Below are 22383 nucleotides of genomic sequence, written 5' to 3'. Positions count from 1 at the left end.
ATATTCATAATCATAAATATCAATTCATCATCTAATAATCTAAAATCAACATATTCATCATCAATTCATCATCATAATCATCAACTCATTAACATATCCATAATCATCAATTCATCAACATATTCATCATCATAATCATCAATTCATCATCACACTCATCTCAAATCAACATATTCACCATCACAATCATCAATTCATCATCAAATTAATTTTAATTCAACATAATCATATGATCACAATCATCAATTCATTATCAAATTAATTTTAATTCAATATAATCACCATCACAATCATCGAATCATCCCCAGATTAATTTAAATTCAACATAATAATAATAATAATCATCAATTAATCATCAAATTAATCAATTCATCATCATATTCTAGGATTAAAACACAAATTTTTGAAAAAATTGAAAAAATCCTCAAATCTCCGTAACCCTAGACACGTACCTCTCAAAAACCTCGGAATCTTGACAAACGAAGGCAGTGACGAACGGGATCCTCCGGGAAGTGCAGTCACTTTGCCGGGATTTGAGCAAACATCTTTCTCTTTGTGCGCAGACTGTAATCTGTCAAGTTTCCTGTTTTGCAAGATATTATCGATGAAGACATTCCTTGATGATCTTCACGTGTTTATGGGTAAGGAAACCCTAGAATGACTTCTAGACTTGTATGACTGCTATAAAAGCCGAGTGCTACCCCCCTTAGCAATTCTTGACGCTTTATCAAAACAGATGTTAGGCAATATGCTTCAAGATTTGTAGAGACATCATTCTCTTTGTGCGCAGACTGTAATTCTGGCAAGTTTCTTGTTTTGCCAGATCTTATCGCTGAAGACTTTCCTTGATGATCTTCACACGCACGTTTATGGGTAAGGAAACCCAAGATTGACTTCCAAACTTATATGACTGCTATAAAATTCGAGTGCTACCCTCTTAGCAGTTTTTGACTCTTTATCAAAATACTTAGGGTTTCTAGAAGTGCACGATTGGCGGACTGGGAGACTATTTGTTTTGATAAGAACAGTGTATTTCTTTAAACACTGTTTTAGAAGACTGAGTCACTGATTTGGTAATCACTTGTAGTAATAGTTCTAGGGTAGGGCATTGATTTTGATGTTGTTCATATAAGTCCATTGTTCATACTATTGACTACTTGATAGTGAAATCATTTCCACTGGCTGAGAGCCCCCAGATGTAGGTCACGTTGCACCGAACTGGGTAAACATATTGTGTGTCATTTACTTTACGCAGATTTTATTTTATTATCCATTATCTGCATCAAAGCAAGTTGTCGAACGCATTTCTCCTACATTGTGTGCGACATCTTACATCTCTCTTACTAAAAAGAATTTCAACGTGTTCTTATTTGTTGTTGGCAATAAGAGCAAAGTGTTTATTTGGCATATTATATTTGATCATATTGTTGCGCATGCCACATATAAGTAAGTGAATCACCTCATTGAGTTTCCTTATCTCATTTGTGAGCTGGTACTCGAGCAGTGCCAAGAGTTCAAAACACAATATGATGCATTTTTTGGAGTTTCTCTGTGTTTCAATACAAATCCCAAGTTGTTCAAAGGGAAGCATAGGAACGACATTGAGGGGGAGCAGACTGCTTCAGTTGTTTAGGAAGTTGTTCCACCAACTTTCTCTGGTGCAGTTATATCATATTTTCTCTCTGATGGCATGAAAGAAAAGATATTCAGACAGCTCAAAACGGAGATTAATTTCAAGACTACTGATATCAAGAGGATTACTACTTCCAGAAGCATCCATTCTTGCTCCTACGTGACTTAAAGTACTCGGTTGAAGAAGTCCTAGCTGAAGATGAAGAAGAAGACCGTGATCAAGCCGCTGCGTGAAGAAATATGTAATTTTTTTTTTTCTGTCTTTTGTGTTTTCTTCAGTACTTTTTCAATCAACCTAGATTGTTATATTTCATTGCCTTGTCTTTTTGTGATAAAAAATGGGTGTATTTTGGGTTGTTAGTTATGCTTGAACTCGTTATAACTGTTCTAGTTGTTTTGTTTACTTGAAGCACTATGCGTAGTTTTTTTGTTTTTTTTGCCAAAAATGCCAATGTCAAGGGAGAGATTGTTGGATCCTCTATGGCATAAGTTTTAGTTTGGTAAAACAAATTGCAGTTGTTCCACAGACATAGTTAACAACCTTTTTCAGTATACGTTAACTAATTTCATTTATGAATTTTATGCTCTATTTCTTACTTGTTCATTGAAAATACAAAGTTTTCTAAAAGTCTTGGTATTGTTTAAAGCTATTAAAGTTGTTTAAAAGTCTCTCTGGATTATTCATCTATTTTGCTTCTTATTTTCTGTTGACACAGCGTTATTTATGTGCTAAAGTAATATTTATTATTTAATAAGATCGATATTTGTAGAAAACCCCGCACAATCTCTCTATTTTTTGTTATTTCAAACATTTATTTATTTACAGAAGGACCTACAATCTTTGTCAAGACTTTTGTATTCTCAACGAATAAATTTAAGCGCAGGAGCACGGAAAATACCACATACGCGATTATTAGATTTAATTTGATTTTTGGAAAATTTTCCATCACTTTAAAAAGAAATTGAATAAAGATAAGGAAAATAACCAGAATAGAATATAAATGTGAGTTGTAATCTTGAGTTGGTCAAGGTGCAACCTTTTATTTATTTATTTAAAACTACATTTGGTGTTGTGCGTTGAAGTAGTGGATTTAGTGGTTACTGTTAGGTATTGTTTGATATTGCTTAGTAAGCTTGTTTTTAATTTTTTAAAAAGCTAAATCGTATTTTAGTGTTTGATAAAACTATTTTGTTAAGTGTTTTTTAATATTTTAACTAAAAAACTAAAAACTATATTTTGAATTTTTTTGCACGTAATTTTTGCTTTTGGCTTATATATTTTCTCTCTTAACTCTTTTATTTCATTATATTAACTTTTAATTCTAATTATCTTTATATAAGGAATTCAAATTAAATATCTCGCACGACAAGTCACTCAAGAAACTGGGGGATTAATGTTATGTCATTATTTCTATATGGTGTATATTACACCCCGAGAGCAAAAAAAATGACACATCAAGCCCATACATAAGGCATTGTAGGTGTAGTCACTCATCACTTCTGAAGGATTGCATAAATTCTCTTCGAAGTGCATTTGATCAGTCTTAGATTCAATAAAATAGTACTGATTTGAGTAATTGTTGTAGTCAGAATCTTCTAGTTGAGCTTGATATCCTTGTTGATGTTGTGAGCCAGTCTCGGAGCTTTCAAAATGCACATCAAATCGATGGAAGCACTCTAAACCTGAGTGACCTAGCCTGTTGCAGATTTGACTCATGACTCGTCCTCCATCACTAGTATGAGAGCCGCGACCAGGACCTTCTCCGATTGACAATGCCTCTTCTATGAAATCCTCCATGATTGATTCTATTGAAGCCTCCTCGACCACCTCTGTTAGAGCCTTCACCAGTTGAACCTTGATAGGCAAAATTTGCATACATGAGACCTGAATTCTTTGAGTGAACAGAGGAATTTAGAGATTCAATCCGTATTTCTTGCGATTGCATCATAAAACTACATTTTTTGTAGATTCAGATCCTTTTTCCTATCAAGGATCTGAATCTACAAAAATAGACATCTATTGTTGACATCAATTGACATCTATTGTTGACATCTAAATGTCAACAATTGGCATCTAGATGTCAACAATTGATGTCAATTGTTGACATTTAGATGTCAACAATAGATGTCAATTGTTGACAATAGATGTCAACAATAGATGTCTATTGTTGATTTCTATTGTTGTATGTTTTTTTTACAATTGATCTTATATTATATTAATATCCCTCACCTTTTCATTGTTTTTGCAGCATGTAGATGTTGTGTCGTACTACCTGAGCAAGAAGAGAATGACAGGTGAGTTGAAAGAATCGTTCACAATAATGAACAGCTTCTTTCATAGCTACTGCATCCAAGGGTACGAAGCATGACTCAACTGTGAAGATAAAGATAGGTTTGATTGGACAAACCAATCCCGAATCCATGACTACATTACAACCACCAACAAGTCCTTGAAGCATTCTTCTCCCTGGGTGGACGTCGGGGTAGTTTACCTTCCCGTACGCTTCATAGATAGGTCACATTGGCTTCTTCTAGCTGTGACGATTCGGGAACGTTCTATCATGATCTACGACTCGTTATCCGGGAACAAGCATCACCGAAAAATGGTAACGGCCCACGTACAAAAAATTGCTGAATAATGGGTACGTCTTGCTATTATAGAATAATATCATATTATTGAACATTCAAGATGTCTAATTTCAAATTTTTAAAAATAGTGGCGATTGTGGAATGTTTGTTATAAAGGCCATGGAGTTTTTGACTCACGGGTATGATCTATCAGAAATCCGACAAGACGACATGGCCATGTATCGACAAAAGATCACAATTGATCTATACAGACACGGGGCGGTTAAAATAGCAACAAAAGTGGGTTCAGACTTTGAAATGGATGATGATTAGGAAACTTTTTATTTTGGTTGGTTAAATTATGACATTCTCTTGATTTAAGTACTAGTTTGTTCATATAATAGATTAAGCAATCTTTTGTAGTTCATGTACTAGATTATGTACTCTTATGTCAGACATCTGTTGTCAATGACTAGTTTATTCATATATAAAACATAGTGTAAATAAACATATTAAGCAGTTTCAGGCATTCAAGTCACACTACTACAAATTTGGTTTTCTGATGCGCATGACTATCAGGTGCGACTAGTCGCACCTAAAAGTCGCATCTAAATGAGTTTCAGGTGCATCTAAAGAGAGATCGAGCGAGAGAGAGATGATAAGAGAGCGAGAGAGCGAGACTGAGAAGGGGAGAGACCGAGGGAGGGGACGCACGACCACCAGCACCCGCCCGAGACCCCAGCCCTGTGCGCGCGCCATCCAGCCAGCCACCGAGCCCGAGCGCCACCCGCGCGCGGCCGAGAAGGAACCAGCGCCGCCGCGAGCACGTCGAGGACGCCGGAATCAGAGGAGAGGAGAGCCAATCGGAGATATTCAAGTGAGAATTTCTTTTCCCCAATTTTGAGATTCGATTCTAGGGTTTGGATTGGGGTTTTTCTATCTGATTGTCTTAGGGTGATTTTGGGCGTGGATTAGTATTTGTTCCGGATTTAAAAGTTTAGGAATCGATTCAATGATGTTTGTTCTTGATTTAAATTGAGTTTGCCTTTGATTTGGATCTTGGCCGTGTGATTTGGATCCGAATTAGTGTTTGAACTGCCTCTGTAAATCGACGTGGACAGACCGATATGATCTAAGTTCTTATTTTTGGATATTTTTCATGGATAGTAGACTGTATGAGCTTTCTAAAATGACCAAGAACATGTAAATCCATTGAGTATTGAATGAGTTATGAATTTCCAAAGTTTGTGTTTCGCAGCAGTAAAACGAGATTTCCAGAATTGTAACAGTGAATTACGGGCTGTTTTTGAGATAGCTATTCTTGTCGTATATATGCTTGTAATATCTCGTTAGAAAGCTACATGAGTCTACTTTCTTTTTCCGCTAGAATCAATCGATTTCAAGTTTTGTAGCTCGAGTTATGATGGCTTAAGCACTAGTGGGTCAGGCTGTCGGGAATTCTCTCTCTCTCTCTCTCTCTCTCTCTCTCTCTCTCTCTCTCTCTCTCTCTCTCTCTCTCTCTCTCTCTCTCTCTCTCTCTCTCTCAGTATCCAGAATCTTCACTATAGCAAGATTGTGTGTTTGCCTGCAAAGGTGATCCCCGGAAAAAGACTCATAAGGTTATATATTCTTTTACTTTTTTTAATCTGTTTTCTTCTTTTTCTCAAGCTCTCTTAGATCACATACGATAAATAAACTTTTTTTTTTTTACTTTTTTTTAATCTGTTTACTTTTTAATCCTTGTCTTATTGTATTCTTTAAACATACTGATTCGTATTTTACTTGTACATGGAAAGAAGGGGTAGTTGAGGCTTTCCATAGATTTAGTGAACTTGTTGTGCTTCATGTTTCCATACAAAGAGCTCACACACTTGTTTCTGACAACATTCCTGGATTGTTTCTAAGCAGGCATTGATACTAGCTCGACTTCTTGGCCAGCGCATTAACATGGATAGCATTAAGGTTGACATTGTTTTTCCTATTTCCTGTTCCTTTTTTTGTCTGTATGTAAATCTTAGCTAAGCCTACAGATGTTTTAGTAATTGTTTTCTTTATGATCTAGATTGAGAGCTTGTATCCTGAAGAAATGGGGCCCGGTGTGATGTCTGTTCAAGAGTTTCTGCACAGTGGAGTTCCATTGCTCGACTCAGATATTCAAGAAAGAGTTCGCACGGCTTGTGGCGTCCTTGCCGATATCCTTGATCTTCATGACTTGTTTCCCTAGAACGTGAACGAAACTGGACTCGCTTGTTAGGTTCATATTTTTTTTTTATTAATACACTCTTACTCTTGATTCACTTTTGGTTAGTAGACTCTGTGACAAGCCCTTGTAACTTTATGAATTTTGCAGAGGAATTCAAACATAAACACAAACACAGGAATACACAAACATAAACAAAACATGATTCTTGTTTATGGTTTGTATGTTTGTATGGAGTGAGGGTCCATGTTTGCTGATTCGCGTGGTCCGATTTTGATTTTTCTCGCCGTGCACTCAGCCCCTGCTCACTCTCCGCCGTGCGCTCGCCTCGTCCCGAGTCTGCAGGTTAGTGTTTAGTTTAAATTTGTTTTTGTTTTAATTAGTTTTTATATATTGTAATTTATCAATTAGGAATTGTAATTAGTTAATGAAATTAAAATTAAGATTAATAATTGTAATAATGTGATTAGTTTATCAATTAGGAATTGTAATTAGTTAATTAGTTAATTGATTAGTAATTGTAATAATGTGATTAGTTTAAATTTGTTTTTGTTTTAATTAGTTTTGATATATTGTAATTTATCAATTAGGAATTGTAATTAGTTAATGAAATTAAAATTAAGATATATTGTAATTGATCAATTAGGAATATAATGAAATTAGTTTTGATTAGTTTTAATATGCTGATTATATATTGTAATATATAATCAGCATATTAATTTTTTTTAAAAAGATAAAGAGCATCAGGTGCGACTTGTCGCACCTGATAGTCTAAGACTTTCAGGTGCGACTTGTCGCACCTGATAATCAAGAGGATTATCAGGTGCGGACTTTCGGGTGCGACTTTGTCGCATCTAAAGTCGCACCTGAAAGTACTTTCAGGTGCGACTTTTGCACTTTCAGGTGCGAAAAAAGTCGCACCTGATGCTATATTTTGTACTAGTGTCATACAAAAATCCATACATAAATATTACGAAGTTTAGATTAAACAGTCGTGTCCCCTTGGGCACGACTTCCATAAAATCTCATTTTTTCTTCAACTGAGTCTCCCAGTCGTCTCCGAGGATTTCTTTCATAACACTTTCGAGACACATGATCGGACCCGATTCAGTCTCACTACAAAAAGTATCCAAGTACCATATGTACTCAGCCTCGCTCATTTGAAACTCCGTGAGTTGTGCATCACCGAGTTCCGATCCGCTTGCCTTATTAACATCAATTGACTACAATTTTAGTAATTGTCTACAATTATAGGTATGAATGTCTACAATCATAAAAAATAATAACCAAAAATCAGCTTTGTTTGCCATCAAAATGTACCTCATTTTTAGAACATTTTCTCTTTCGGGGCTCTAAGTCGTCATAGCTTGTCACCGGAGATTCAAATGAGTGTTTTTCTGACATTTCTGCATATTTTTAACAATATTAGAGTCAACAACGTTCATCAGTTGTTGACATTAGATGTCAACAATGGACGTCAACTGTTGACATCTAATATCAACAACCCATGTGAGAAATTGACTTCTAAACTCTACAGAGTTCATCAGTTGTTGACATTAGATGTCAACAGTTGACGTCCATTGTTGACATCTAATGTCAACAACTGATGAACTCTGTAGAGTTTAGAAGTCAATTTCTCACATCAGTTGTTGACATTAGATGTCAATAATTGACGTCCATTGTTGACATCTAATGTCAACAACTGATGAACTCTGTAGAGTTTAGACGTCAATTTATCTCATCAGTTGTTGACATTAGATGTCAACAGTTGACGTCCATTGTTGACATCTAATGTCAACAACTGATGAACTCTGTAGAGTTTAGAAGTCAATTTCCATCAGTTGTAATGTCAACAATTGACGTCCATTGTTGACATCTAATGTCAACAACTGATGAACTTTGAAGATTCTTAACATACCCAAACAATATCCTCAAATTTTAACCACAAAATTTAGGGAAAAAGTGACCTGATCTTGGACTAAATCTGGAGTTTTGAGTTTGGCGTTTGGGTCTCGTCGGCGTTTGGGTCCTCGGGTTTTAGAGAGCTGGTGCGAGAAAGAGAGCTTTGGTGTTTGGATCTCGTGGGCGTTTGGGTCTCGTGGGCGTTTGAGTCCTCGGGTTTTAGAGAGCTGGTCCTCGGGCTTCTGGGTTTCTTGGGTCTGGTGGCTTTGGGGTAAACAAAGAGAAAGAGAAAGAGAAAGAGAGAGAGATCGGGAAAAAACAGTCCGACGTCCGACGAGGGGACAGAGAGAACGAGAAGAGAAAAGAGAGAGTGAGAGAAATAGATAGATTGACGGGAAGAGAGAACGAGAAAGAGGAGAGATAAGACTGACGCGAAGAGAGAGAGAGAGAGAGAGCCAAATAGAGTGGGGTTGGTGAGATTGTAAGAATGTAAGAAGTGAAGGGTAAATAGGTAGTTTTGCATAGGTGTTAGTGGCATTGGTGTCCAAATTATGCATTTGGTGGAAAATAGGAAAAAGTTATCATATAGGTAGTAGATGTGGCAATTTTCCTTTTTTTATTACTTGTATAAGATGTAAGTATTGCTGTATAAGTTGAGCATTACTTGTACTTAATAATGACATTTGTATCCCTTGTTTTTCTTTTACTCTGATTATTTGTACTCAACAATTGTGACATTGTTAGTTATCCACCAAAAGCAGGGCTAAAAAATAGACCTTAAAAATTACTTCAAATTTTTTAATTCAAATGCTTTTCCAACAAGTCATCATAGTCTTCGTTTTAAAAAAATTATTATCTAGAAGCTGCTTGATCAGAAAATATTAGAAATCAGAGCTTAGTGTTTGTGTTTTAGCAGCTTACTTGTTATGTACGGATCTTTGATCAGAGGCTTTTATTAAAGCTTTTATCTTAATTGTTGTTTTACCTTTATATCCTTACTTATCAATATGTAAGTGGGGGCTTTTTTGTCTTTGCGGTATCTTGTTACCGTTGCCTCTTTATATATGTGTTTGTATTATTCTTTTGGAATAAATGAGAAAATCAATTTACTTTCTCTTCTTCCTCGAATCTTTTCTCTCGGAGAAGTTTATCCCCAAATTCCCAAATCTCCGATTCAGATCTTGAAATGGTATCAGAGCGACTTTCGCTTCTCTGAGACTGATTGGAAATCCTGTCCGTCCTCTTCCTTTATCCTTGATTCCTTATCTGATTTTCGACAATGTCGACTGAAGAATCATTGACCAGTTTAAAAAAAATCACTATCGTTGCCTTAAAGGAAAATGTACTTCCGTTTTGGATGGTTGTGGACGAGGGATTCGAATCCCCGACACTATGGTTCTTAGCCACATGCTCTAATCCTCCCGGGCACTACTACAAATAAGTCTTTCTGGTGCGGAAGGGCATTAGGTGCAACTTGTCGCACCTAATTGGGCATCAGGTGCGACTTGTCGCACCCAAAGGGCTTCAGAAAAGAAAAAAAATTCGCTGATTTTAAGTGGTATTGGGTGCGACCAATAGTTTTAAAAACTTTCAGGTGCGATTAGTCGCACCTGAAAGTCTAAAAAAAAAATTAGGCGCTCAACTTCTCCCCCTCATTTTTTTCATTTGTCTGACGTGGAATTAATTTTTAGAATTTTTTTTTTACTTTCAGGTGCGACTAGTCGTACCGATTAGTTTTTTAGGTGTGACTAGTCGTGCATTTGAGTACCAGGTGCGACTTGTCGCACCTGATTACTAGGGTTAGTTTATAAACTCAGCTTCGTCTTCTTCATCTTCTTCACTTATTCACAGCCTCTCTCTCTCAAACTCCGACTCTCCCTCCCTCTCTCCCTCCCTCTGCGAGCCACCACCATATATCTCACTCCCTCTCTCTTTTCCGAGCCACTACCATCTCCCTCCCTCTCTCTTCTCCGAGCCACCACCATCTCCTCCCTCTCTCTTCTCCGAGCCACCACCTGGAGTTTTTCGAGCCTTCTCCGACGTCCAAGTCCGCGCGCCGCTCCTCCTCAGACCGGTCTTCTCCTCCTCCGTCGGTCCTTTCCTCCGCAGCCGCTCCTCCGCGCCGGTCCTCTCCTCCGAGCCGGTCCTCCGCGCCGATCCTCCGCAGCCGCTCCTCCGCGCCGGTCCTCTCCTCCGCGCCGGTCCTCTCCTCCGCCTTCGCTCCTCCGCGCCGGTCCTCTCCTCCGCCTAAGGTTATTTTTTGTGTATATATTTATTAATAATTAGTATTATATATATATATATATATATATATATATATATATGAAGAAAAAAAAACTTTAAATGGTTTAGTATGTTTTAATTAGTAATTTAGTATGTTTTAATTAGCATATATAATTAGTATTAATAATTATTAATTAGTTTTAATTAGTAATTTAGTATGTTTAGTTTCAAATTCTATATGTGTTTAGTATGTTTAGTAGTTTAGTATTTATGTTTCAAATCAAATAAATTGTTAGTATGTTTAGTATGATTTTGATTATTAACATGTATTAATTAAAGTAATTATAGTTGTTAATATATATAGTATTTATAATTAGTTTAGTAACATGTATTAATTAATGTAATTATAATTGTTAATATATATAGTGTTTATAATTAGTTTAGTAATATGTTTAGGTTAATGTTTAGTTGAAATTAATTGTAATTGTAAAAGTTTAGATTAAATATTATTTTGAAATTGAAATTGTAATGGAAATCAAATTGGTTAATAAGTTGATAGTTTAGGTAACTAATTAATTTGTAGTTTAATTGTTAACACTTTGTACTTAATAATGAAATTGGTTATGTAACTAATTTTAAATTTTAAATTTTAAATGTTAGTTTAATTAAGATTGAAATTGGTTAATTGTTTAAACTATTCTATTAGATTAGTTGTTTATGATATTGTAATTAATTAATTACTGAGTGATTGTTTTATAGTTTTCATTGATAAAATGTTGTGACCGAGCCACGGAGGCTCGGTTTAGGACTTAGTTAATTAATATGATAGTTTCTGGATGGATTTTAAATGTTTTTAAAGTAGTTTGCAGGTTTTTGGTTTAACAATATTATAGGGAAAACTCTGCCAAAATTTCGGTAGAGTTTTGAACCAATTAGAATCGAAATCCACTAGAAACAGTCCATTTTAAAAAACAATCCATTTTCCAGGATTGTTTCCAGGATTTTGAGGCGCTTTAGTATCTTTCCCACAATTTCTACAATCCATTTTAAAAAAATAAGATACCTTTCACAATCTAGTAAGATCGGACTTTCAATGCTAATTAATAATTCTCGTTCTCTTTCTCGTTCAGCGAAATCAATGTCTAATCCAAGTAGAGATTGGGTTACCGAGAACGAGAGGTTGAGCTTGCAGTATAAAACAGGGGTTAACGAGTTTATCCGCCTTGCAAGCAGACAATCGAATGAAAATGGCCAATATGACCGCAATCCATAACGAGTACCATTTTGTGTACGAGGATTCTGCAACTGGCGAGAGAGTGCCAGCTGATTGCATTCGCAACGAGATAGAGTCTACTATCATTCGCGAAATGAAGTGGTTGCGACGCAACCAAAAGTCAAAGTTATCAGCTAGATTCTTCAACAAGTTTTGCGGGAAAATAGAGCTCGCCAGAGAAGAAACACCAAAGGGCTATACGCACGAGGCTTGGTTGAAGGCAATAGAGGTGTTCAACACACCTGCCCATAAGGCATGAGTTGAACATTATTTTTTTTTTCTCATCGAATCGAATTAAATGAATTTATGTCTCGCAGGCAAAGGCTGACCGCAACAGACAAAATGCGAAGTAGAAGAAGCAGACAAAGGCCAGACAAGGGTCGATACCTTTTTTCGCTCATCGACAGAAGGGCGTAAGTTGCTTAATTTTTATTAGCATTAGACACATTAGTCTTATTTTGATGATTAAAACTTGCAGAGGAAGGAGGATGGGACATTGCCCTCCGCATTAGCGACGTGGGAGAAAAACCATCAAGATATTAACGGCAACTGGACAACACCCTTCGCGAATCAACAATTTGTAAGTTACTTTATTTAATTACTTAATAATAATAATATAATAATTTTATTTGGTTTTTTTTGTTAAGGCGCGAATCAACGCCTAAGTGGCAGATATTTTGCGACAAGCGGAGGAGAAAGGTGAAGAGGTGAGCCTCGAAGGCGCAGAGGAGTATGCGATGCATGACGTTCTCGGGCCACGCCGTGATTGGGATGTCGGGATAGGACCCACGACCCCAGTTGGGGCTTTGAGTGTGGCTCGAGCTCAAGACGGAAGCTCGTCTGGTTTGTCATCTCAGTCACGTGCCGATCCAGTACTGTATACCGAGTTGCAAGCTCAGTTGGCAGCACAACAAGCTCAAATGCGGCACAACAAATCCAGATGGAAGAGATGCAGCGATAGCTGCTCTCGTTTACACAGATGCATACTCAGGCTTCCCCCACAAGCCCACATCCTCAGCCTACGCCGACATCAACGGCAATGGCTGATAATGTGACGCCAGGTTCTGCGGAGTTTCATCGAGATCGTCCTAGCGGTAACGGCAGTGGCCGCGGAGGCAACTTATTTGGAAGAGGAAATTCCTCTATCGATAAGTTTTATAGACAACAACGAAAATAGTTGGACTTGTATATTTTTATATTAGCGAACAAACTCGTATTAGTTGTTTGTATATTAAAAATATTTTAATATGAAATATTAATTTCTAATTCTAATTATAATTCTATTTATTTGTATATTAAAAATATTTTAATATGAAATATTAATTTCTAATTCTAATTATAATTCTATTTATTTGTAAATTTTAATTTTTTTCAAAATAAATTGGGCATCAGGTGCGACTAGTCGCACCTGATAGTAAGGAAGGGAGGGTATTGGGTGCGATTAGCCGCACCCAATACTATGGCAAGAAGGGTATTGGGTGCGACTAGCCGCACCCAATATTATGGCGGGAAGAGCATTGGGTGCGACATGTCGCACCCAAAAGTCAAATTCCCGCCTTATTCTTGAGTTCCCACGGAAAAATAGGTTCGACTTCAGGTGCGATACGTCGCACCCAATAGTGTCGCACATAATAATATATACTATTGGGTGCGACATGTCGCACCCAATAGTATTAGCTGCAGACTTTTAGGTGCGACTACGTCGCACCTAAAGTCGCACCCGATAGTACTATCGGATGCGACTTTGTGGGCATCAAGTGCGACTTTTGCCGCACCTGATGCCCATATTTGTTGCAATTAGCCAATTTTTTTAGATATGTTTAACTATTTAGATTAATTTAAGTTATTTCGACTTAGTGGACTGTTTTCCTATTGGTCTAATTACCTCATTTTTGCGTCATTTTAAGGTAATTTCGAAACTACGTAAACCCAACGGTTCCTAATTTAACTAAAATGTCAAAATGTATATATATGGGGTGAATTATAGATACATAACTTAAATGTCAACTTATCTTTGCTCATGTTTTTATCTCTAAACAGATTTATAACCCATTTTTTTTAGCCTTTTTTACACCCACTCTTAGGACAAGGTATTATTTTAGTAATAAATAAAAAAAAATAAGGGCTAAATAGGTATTATTTTATTTATGTTACTTTGATACGATAATTTGTCTTCATTGTATATAAAAAAAAAAAAAAAAAAAAAAAATTTAAAAAAAAAAAAAAATTGTATATGTTAGTTCGGCCCCCTGCACGCACTTTTTTTTTTTAATTCAAGATAACTTACATCAACAAACGTAAACGACATTTAACACACAACAAACATAAAACGACGATGATGAGCCAAAGCTTCATTAACACGTGCTATCCCACTTGAACCATATTTTACAATAAAAACCAACTACAATACATTTTCTTGCAATAACCACAAGCAATAATGCCATGATGTTTGACCAAAACAAAAAGCTTATTTACGACAATAATGGCAAAGAGATAAATCAGAACAAACAAATCACATACATCGAGATGACTATATCTCGATCGGCATCATTATCAGGAAATATAACCACTCTGCGCACCTTAGAGGAGTCGAAGCGACTTTAAAACTAGCCAATGGTTTGATTTATTTGCATCTTATTATTACATGGGAAACGGATCTACAAATGCATCTTGGACGAGACATTTCATGTGCCCTTCAGAGCGGGTGTAAATATCATCTACCTTGTAGGTTACCTCACCCAAGCGCGCGAGATTGAGCACGCGAACGAGAAGACACATAGGCACTGCCCTAGGCTCGAGCAAGTCCTCATTAATGCCCTTCCAAACCTCTGCAACGAGCTTGCGAATCTCGAAATACGCCTCTTCTTTCGATGCGCCGTGCTGTTTCATGTAGCACTCGACGGACGACACGACATGCCCTCTTTTTTGTTCACCCTTATTCACAAAAGAATCCACAATAGTATATCAATACATTGGTATTTGGAATAAAAGAAGGGTCTATTAGGTAAATAACCACATTTACAGTTTGACATTGCTAAATAGCTAACGTTTCGTAAATCTTAAGTGAAGAACCACTTTCATATATTTACAGACATAAATCTTAAGTAAATAATCACTATACTTACAGACGTAAATCTTAGGTAAATAGTCACTTTCATTTATTAGGTCACGTAATCTTTATGACTATTTACTTAAAATTTACGAAACGTTGACTATATATCAATACCAAACATTTTAGTTGGCTATTTATCTAATTTTTTTTTAAAAAAGAATGTACATAGTGTCGAAATCGACTAACCTCGTGGCCAACGACGTCGTTCAAGAGCCTGTTAATGATGCGACCCGCCGTGTATAATTTTGGGAAACCTTGAGGCCCACTCAAAGGCCTCTTGTGTTGCAGTCTCTCCCATTCCCAGGAAAGAAGTGACTGTAAGAAGCCAGACTGTACTTGTTACCCGACCAAATAGTTGTAAATACTCCTCCACTGTGGGAACATAGTTCTTGTGATAACATTTGGCTTCCTCAATGTAGGCCTGGACAATCTTTTTCATCTGGTAAACTCAACATATGACCCAATTAATTAGTATTTGTTTTTATAAAGTTCATTAGAAAAATAGTCAATTTAAATGTTTGACATTAATAAATAGTTAATTTTTGATAAATCTTAGATAAATAGTAACTTTTAGACGTAATCTTAAGCAAATAGTCACTTTCATGTATTAAACATTGGCTATTTACTTAAGATTTATTTTCCAAAGTGGCTATTTACCTAAAATTTACCAAACGTTGACTATTTAGCGATGTCAAACATTCAAGTTAGCTATTTTCCTAATTTTCTGTTTTTTTATAAATATACATATTTATTAATTGTAATTTTGTTACTACTGTTTTCTGGGTTACTTAGTAAATACCATGGTTATATTAACTATACTAAAGTTTGTATATGCAGACGTGTGAAAGTCGTTTAAATACCGCTTGTAAGCGTTGGTTTGATTAATTAATTAATTAATATATCAATTTCAATTTCTTGCAACTGTGATCATGATTCAGATAAAGCTCTTTTCTCTCAAATCTTCTTCTTCGTCAATGGACTCGATTGCATTATGTATTCAAGGATGATTTTCTTTTGTTTCATAGAGTATTACTCGAATTGTTCGTGATTCAAAACATTTTAGCCATAAAATTTAATCTTCACGATTATTTAAACCCTCTCATCCGGCCCATGCATGGCATGTTCATGAACTATTACATTAAAAATGAAAAGAAAAACAATAGTATAAATGTCCCAACAACATATTGAGCATTATATTATTCACTTACTGCATCTTTTGCATATTCCATTTGAAATGATCTTATGCCTTCCTTCTCTAGCTCTTTCTGGATATCGTCGTACGTGTCCAACAATGCCTTATAAATATGTTTCATGTAATCAGGGAGCTCATCTACACAGTCCATATTCCATCTGAAAAATGAACAACAAACTCTGTATATATATATATATATATATATATATATATGTGTGTGTGTTTCATGTAATTTTGGAGTTCATCTGTACACATAACTAAGTAACAATGCCTATGTGTTTCATAATCATCACATTAAGATCAGGCCTGTTATTTTCTCTTACTTTTTTTTTTACAGCCAGACTCTCTCAAAATGTAGAGCAAACAATTGATAAGAACTTTAGTATACGAGCCTTTTGAGGATGCAAAAATAAAAAAATTCGAATACGAAAAAAATCTTATGTGTTAGTGCAATCCTACTCCTACCAAAGAGCTTAGAAAATATTTGAGTATATATATATATATATAGCATGAAAAACATCATACAATTTTGGGCTAAAATATAAAAATGAATAAAACTGGTACAAAATTTAATTTTCAAAAGTTCAGTGGACATATATAAATATAAACGGTGATTTTACAAAATAGCTGATGAGGGTGAATATAGTAAACAAACCTCTCAATAGCAGGTGTTAGAACTTGAAGTTCATGAAATGATGCATGGGTGTCATATGCAGTGACGGAGCCAGCTAAGGCCTAAGGGGGGCTTAAGCCCCCCCTCAAAAAAAAATTTTGCACTTTTTGCCCATTTTAAAAAAAAATTACATTTTTTCCCTTGAAAATTTATACTTTTGGCCCAATTTTTATAAATTTTTTACAATCAAGCCCCCCCCTGAATTTTTTTTTTCAAATTAGCCCCCCCTGATGGGCTTCTCTGGCTCCGTCACTGGTCATATGTATCGTCAATTATTGATAACAATGACAATACTCTCAACAGTATGCTCCTACCAAGGGCATATTTGGGCTCGAAAAACACTCCCGTCATCCAAAAATAAAGTTCAGCCAGTCTGTCTCGAGCGTAAGGCAGCTTTGATTCCACATCCAAAACTTTCCACCACCTAAAAATTATCACTTTTATTATAAGAAAATTTAAGTGGAGAAAAAACTTAGCATGAAGAATTGAAACTATAATAGTTTTAATTCACTGTATCGTACTTGAAAGGTGTAAGAAAATCAAATAGATGAAGTTTTTAAGACAAATTAATTACCTTGTTTTATAGCCAAGCTCTTTCCGGTGCAACTCTTGCACGGAGTTGAAGTCTAGTTTAGCGAATTTGAGCAAATCTTTGTTGTGGGAAGATCTTAAATGGTAAATAGAAATAAAGTGCCTTGCCATCACTCTTGGCAACTCCTTCAAGATGGGCAGTTCTAAGGCATGTTTGACTTGCTCGGCAAGAAAAGGACTAAAACTTGAAGATGTGCTTGTGTTTAGAGATTTTAGGCAAACCGTAGCGAATGTGAGTGCTTCTTCAAGTACAGGCTCACCGTCGACCATGAAAGGTGAAGCTTCGTATAAGCTCAATATTCCTTGAACATCACTAACAAGCTCATCTTTGAACTTCCCTTCTTCGTTCGTGAACTTCCGGAATATATCTATTTATGTGTATATATATATATATATATATATACATATATATTTATATATTATTTTATACATACTAATGATCAAATAACGAGAGTACTTGACTCGAGATTTTCTATGAATTTATTTGGAAAATAGTGTTATAATATAAGAGTGCAGTGATAATATGCGTACCACAAGATATGTTATACCCTTCTTGCCTGAGTAATCGAAACCAAAGCGAAACGGTTTGAAGATCATAATCTTCAAATTCATCAACGGTGGTACAGTTCTTGATCTGTCTCAAGATTTCGGAGATTTCTTCCTCAAAATGGTAAGAGACACCTAAACGTTGGATTGTGTCAACCAACTCTAGGGTTTGATAGAGCGTATTAGTGACAGTAGTTGTGGAAATTAGCAGTATTCTCTTCACTTCCTCTTTCAGACTTTGAACTTGTTCCTCTATGGCGGCATCAATTTCCTAAATACTCATTTAACAAGAAGATTAAATATATAATATGTACACCAATTATATATATATATACACACACACATAAGGATGAAAAACATTTACTAATTAAGGGCATACAGAAATTGAGTAAATTAGAACAAAGACATAATTATAAAAGGAATCAAACTAGACATACAGATGACCATACCTTTGCGTAGATTAAAAAAAACACCGCAGAGTAAATAATTTGATGTGGTAATGAACAATAAGTTAGAATCACGTCCCAATCAATTAGCCTAAGACATGTATGTGTACATTTATACAGGATAGCCTTATTGTTATACCGATGTTTCAGTTGCATATTTGAGGAAAAAATCTCCCCAAACGCTTGGGTGAAAATCTGCAGTTCGACGATGGACATTTGCTTGGTCTGAATTTGCCTCAGTGTGATCTGAATGCTGACAAGCCATATATAGAATATAGAGAAGAGGAAATGTTTTTAATGGAATATCTTGTTTTTCATAAGAAAGAGAGTGTTACTTGTTCACCGCTACTATTTTATAGCCTGAATGCTGTATAAAGCACTGTGGTTTGATCTGCCAATTAATTAAGTAGGATTCGATTTATTTTATGCTTCCTTACTAAACATAATTATAATAATATTTTCAAGCTATATTATTTTTAAACTTTGGGTGTGTGTGGTGGAGAAATTTACACTCATGCACTGCCACGAGAAATTTGACTTTAATTCTCTCAGTTTAAGCCACAAATATTCACATGACTAGATTATAAATTTTTTAGACTCGATACTATTTTTTTTTTTTTTTAACATATATGCTTAAATAACATTTTTTATGTTGAAACTGAAAAATTCCAGATCTTAGGAAACCGACGTATAATACTCAGGTAACTGTAAATGTAGAAAACCGAGGTAACTATTACTGTAAAGTAGGAAACCCTTAGGTTCCGTTTGGAACCCGGAAAATAAGAGGAAAATGAAAATGGAAATCTCTCCTATTTTACTTAGGTTGTTTGGATCGAGGAAAATATGATGGAAAAAAAATATGATAGAAAATACGAGGGAAAATGTATAACTAAAATGAGAATTTCATTTTCATTCGAAAATCAAATGGAAAATGAGAATCTCTCCAAATTTATCTATGAGTGTATCACATTTGTGTGTCTCGTCCAGGGATCGAACCATAAAAGCTCAATAAGGGGGGGCTTATTTGAAAAAAATATATTTAGAGGGGCTAATTAAAAAAAATTCATGGTGAAAATGAATTTTTTTTAAATAAGTCAAAAGTGTTAATTTTTAGGGTAAAAATGTAAAACTTTTTTAAAATGGGCAAAAAATGTAAATAAAAAATATTTGAGGGGGGTTAATTAAAAAAATTCATGGTAAAAATGATTTTTTTTTAAAAAAAATGGGTCAAAAGTGTAAAATTTTTAGGGTAAAAATGTAAAACTTTTTAAAAATGAGCGAAAAATGTAAATAAAAAATATTTGAGGGGGGCTAATTAAAAAATTCATGGTAAAAATAAATTTTTTTTAAAAAAAATAGGTCAAAAGTGTAAATTTTTTGGGGTAAAAACGTAAAACTTTTTTAAATTGGGCAAAAAATGTAAATAAAAAAATTGAGGGGGGGGGGGGGGGGGGGGAGGGCATCGTTACTTTCCCGTTAATTTTCTCTCATATTTTCCATGACTTCCAAACACAATTAGAATTTTGACTTTTTCTATTATTTTCTCTCACATTTTCATTTTCTCTATTATTTTCACTTTCTCACTTATTTTCCGGGTTCCAAACGGAGCTTACTATCTCCCTAGCTGCCAGCCTCCGTGCACTCCTCGACCAATCCCTGGCCAGCCCTGACCAAGCCTTATCCCAGCCCAGTTCCCTGATTGTTGATCATTGTTATATTATGTATATTGTTTGTTGCATTTCCTTACGTGTATTAGTAGAGTATGTGTAAAGTTGATGCTGAGTCACCGGAAATAAGCGAACAGTTGGAGTTTGTTATGGCATTGTATAAGAATTCTGTATCAAGCCATTTATTGGCTAAGATTCACAAATACAATCTTCAGCCCCATTAGTCTCTCTCTCTCTCTCTCTTTCTCTCTCTCTCTCTCTCTCTCTCTCTATTCTCTTCATGGTATCATAGCCCTAGGGTTCGAGTTTAGAGTACCAATGGCAGCTCATCCATTAGTTCACGGAGAAGGAATGTTTCAAGCAGCTCCAAACTTCGCGCCTCACCTCAATCCGCTTCCGATGCCTTTGGATCGAAACAATTACATACTCTAGCGTTCACAGGTTCTTCCAACAGTGCGAGCTCATGGATTCGACTCCATTCTCAAAGGGACTACTCCGATTCCGACTCAATTTATTGAAGTACAGCCGGATCTAGCTCATCCACCAATTCGTCGTCCGAATCCAGAGTTTCCCAACTGAATGAGGTACAATCAATTTCTTCTGAGCTGACTATTCGCATCTATATTGGAGCAGATACTTGGACATGTGAATCGATGCAAAACCTTGTGAGAAATCAGGTTCACTCTGTTGAGGTTGAACTCCACACTTTAAAGGCAAGATCGTTGCAGCTCAAGTTACTTCTGCAAATGGCAAAGAAAGAGATGTTGAACTCCACACAATCAAAGGCGAGATAGTTGAAGCTCAAGTTACTTCTGTAAACAACGAAGAAAGTTCATCAGTAAATTGAGGATTACATTATCAACATGAAAATTTTAGCCGATAATCACAATTCGAGTGGTCAAATGATCACCAATGATGAACTGATCTTGTATATACTTGGAGGAGTAGGTCCAGAGTATGAATCTGTTGTTGTCAATTTGACCTCGAGGTAAGAGGATCTGAATCCATAAGAAGTGTAGTTTATGATGCAATCACAAGAAATGTGGATTGATGGATTGAAACTCTGAATTCCTCTGTTCACTCTGAGAATTCAAGTCTCATGTGTTGCGATATTTTTATAACTAGCACGCAAGTTGACGTATCGAACAAGTAATAGTGTTACGTAAGTAACGGATATCGATCTCACAGAGACTAGTTACTATAGCGACGTTAAACAACCTAAAGCAAATTGATTTCACAGATTTGTTGATGGATGTGTTTATAAAACTAGCAAATGAATTAACGTAAAAATAAAAGAGAAACAAACACGAGATAACAAGCAAAGAAAACTACGGGGTTGCGATTTCACCAGGTAACACAGCATCGGGGTTTCGGGAACGAACAATTACCACTATTCCTATGTAAGCTAATCTCATTCTCTCATTAATATTCTCTAGCCTCTCTCGAGTGATCTAGCGAACCTATGCAATTGTCGGATTACTTATCCTCTCGGCCTCTAATCCTATTAAAACAACCACATGCACTAAACGCGAGAATTCTAACGATTACACACTCGTCTAAGCCGTCAAGCAACCTAAAACAATGTGATGAGTGAAAAAGGGCACGAATTTTTACTCTCTCTCAAGCAGCTAAAAACTCTAATTAAACAATTCTAAAGGTGATCAAGCTAAAGAATGCATTAAGAACACTTCCACACAAGCAAACATATTCATGAAACAGTTAATAACTAATCAAACCCTAACGAAACCCCTAAGCTACATCTAACCCCGACTACATCGTAACCCCGCTAAAGACTTAGCCTCTAACGGTGTTCATGACCATGATCAAAACAATGAGAGTGATTAAAAGCAATAAAACTAGCATAGAATGAAGGAGAGAGCTCATGATTATAACGAAAAAGGAATTCAACACAATAGTAAATTAAGAGCAGAAAATAAAGAGAAGGAATAAGAAAAACTATTAATGGAGTTCCGGCTGATCGGATTTTGTCAATTCCGTTGATAAGCTTTCTCTCCGTTGCAAAAGCTCTCCAAAACAATAATAAAATAAAGCGTAACCTAAAAATAGAGGCTGAGTTATGTTTTATAGTGGTTTAGGTCGAAGTACAATTTTGGACTGATCTGGGCCTTAAAAAACGATCCAACGACTGAGATTAAGTCAAAATTCGACTTTATTTTCGTCAGGATTCGTCGTCTCGCGGCGCGCCATCCATCCTCGCGGCGCGAGGCTCCTTTCTTCGCATCGTCGCGGCGCGAGATCACCGCGAGGCGCACCGCGAGAAGCTCCTGGAACTTTTTGTGTTCGTGAAAATGCAGGGGTCGCGGCGCGAGGTCTTCTGGTCGCGGCGCGAGGTCTTGC

The 22383-nt window shown here is 36.0% G+C and overlaps 1 pseudogene across 1 annotated transcript; it reads right to left on the bottom strand.

Moving 5' to 3' along the window:
- Nucleotides 1-14163: 14163 nt before the first annotated feature.
- Nucleotides 14164-20644, bottom strand: LOC149398643 (putative terpene synthase 2; annotated as a pseudogene). Its single transcript, XR_016296988.1, has 9 exons — nucleotides 20549-20644; nucleotides 18498-18611; nucleotides 17898-18183; nucleotides 17350-17734; nucleotides 17039-17199; nucleotides 16758-16815; nucleotides 16119-16260; nucleotides 15097-15349; nucleotides 14164-14732 (listed from the first exon to the last, which is right to left on the bottom strand). The product of XR_016296988.1 is annotated as a putative terpene synthase 2 (transcript).
- Between the last annotated feature and the right edge of the window lie 1739 nt (nucleotides 20645-22383).

This window comes from Urtica dioica, chromosome 5 (genome assembly GCF_054948205.1).
Source record: "Urtica dioica subsp. dioica isolate 48M chromosome 5, U.dioica_male_clone48M_v1_H2, whole genome shotgun sequence".
NCBI lineage: Eukaryota > Viridiplantae > Streptophyta > Magnoliopsida > Rosales > Urticaceae > Urtica > Urtica dioica.
This window is presented reverse-complemented; position numbering and strand designations above follow the sequence as displayed.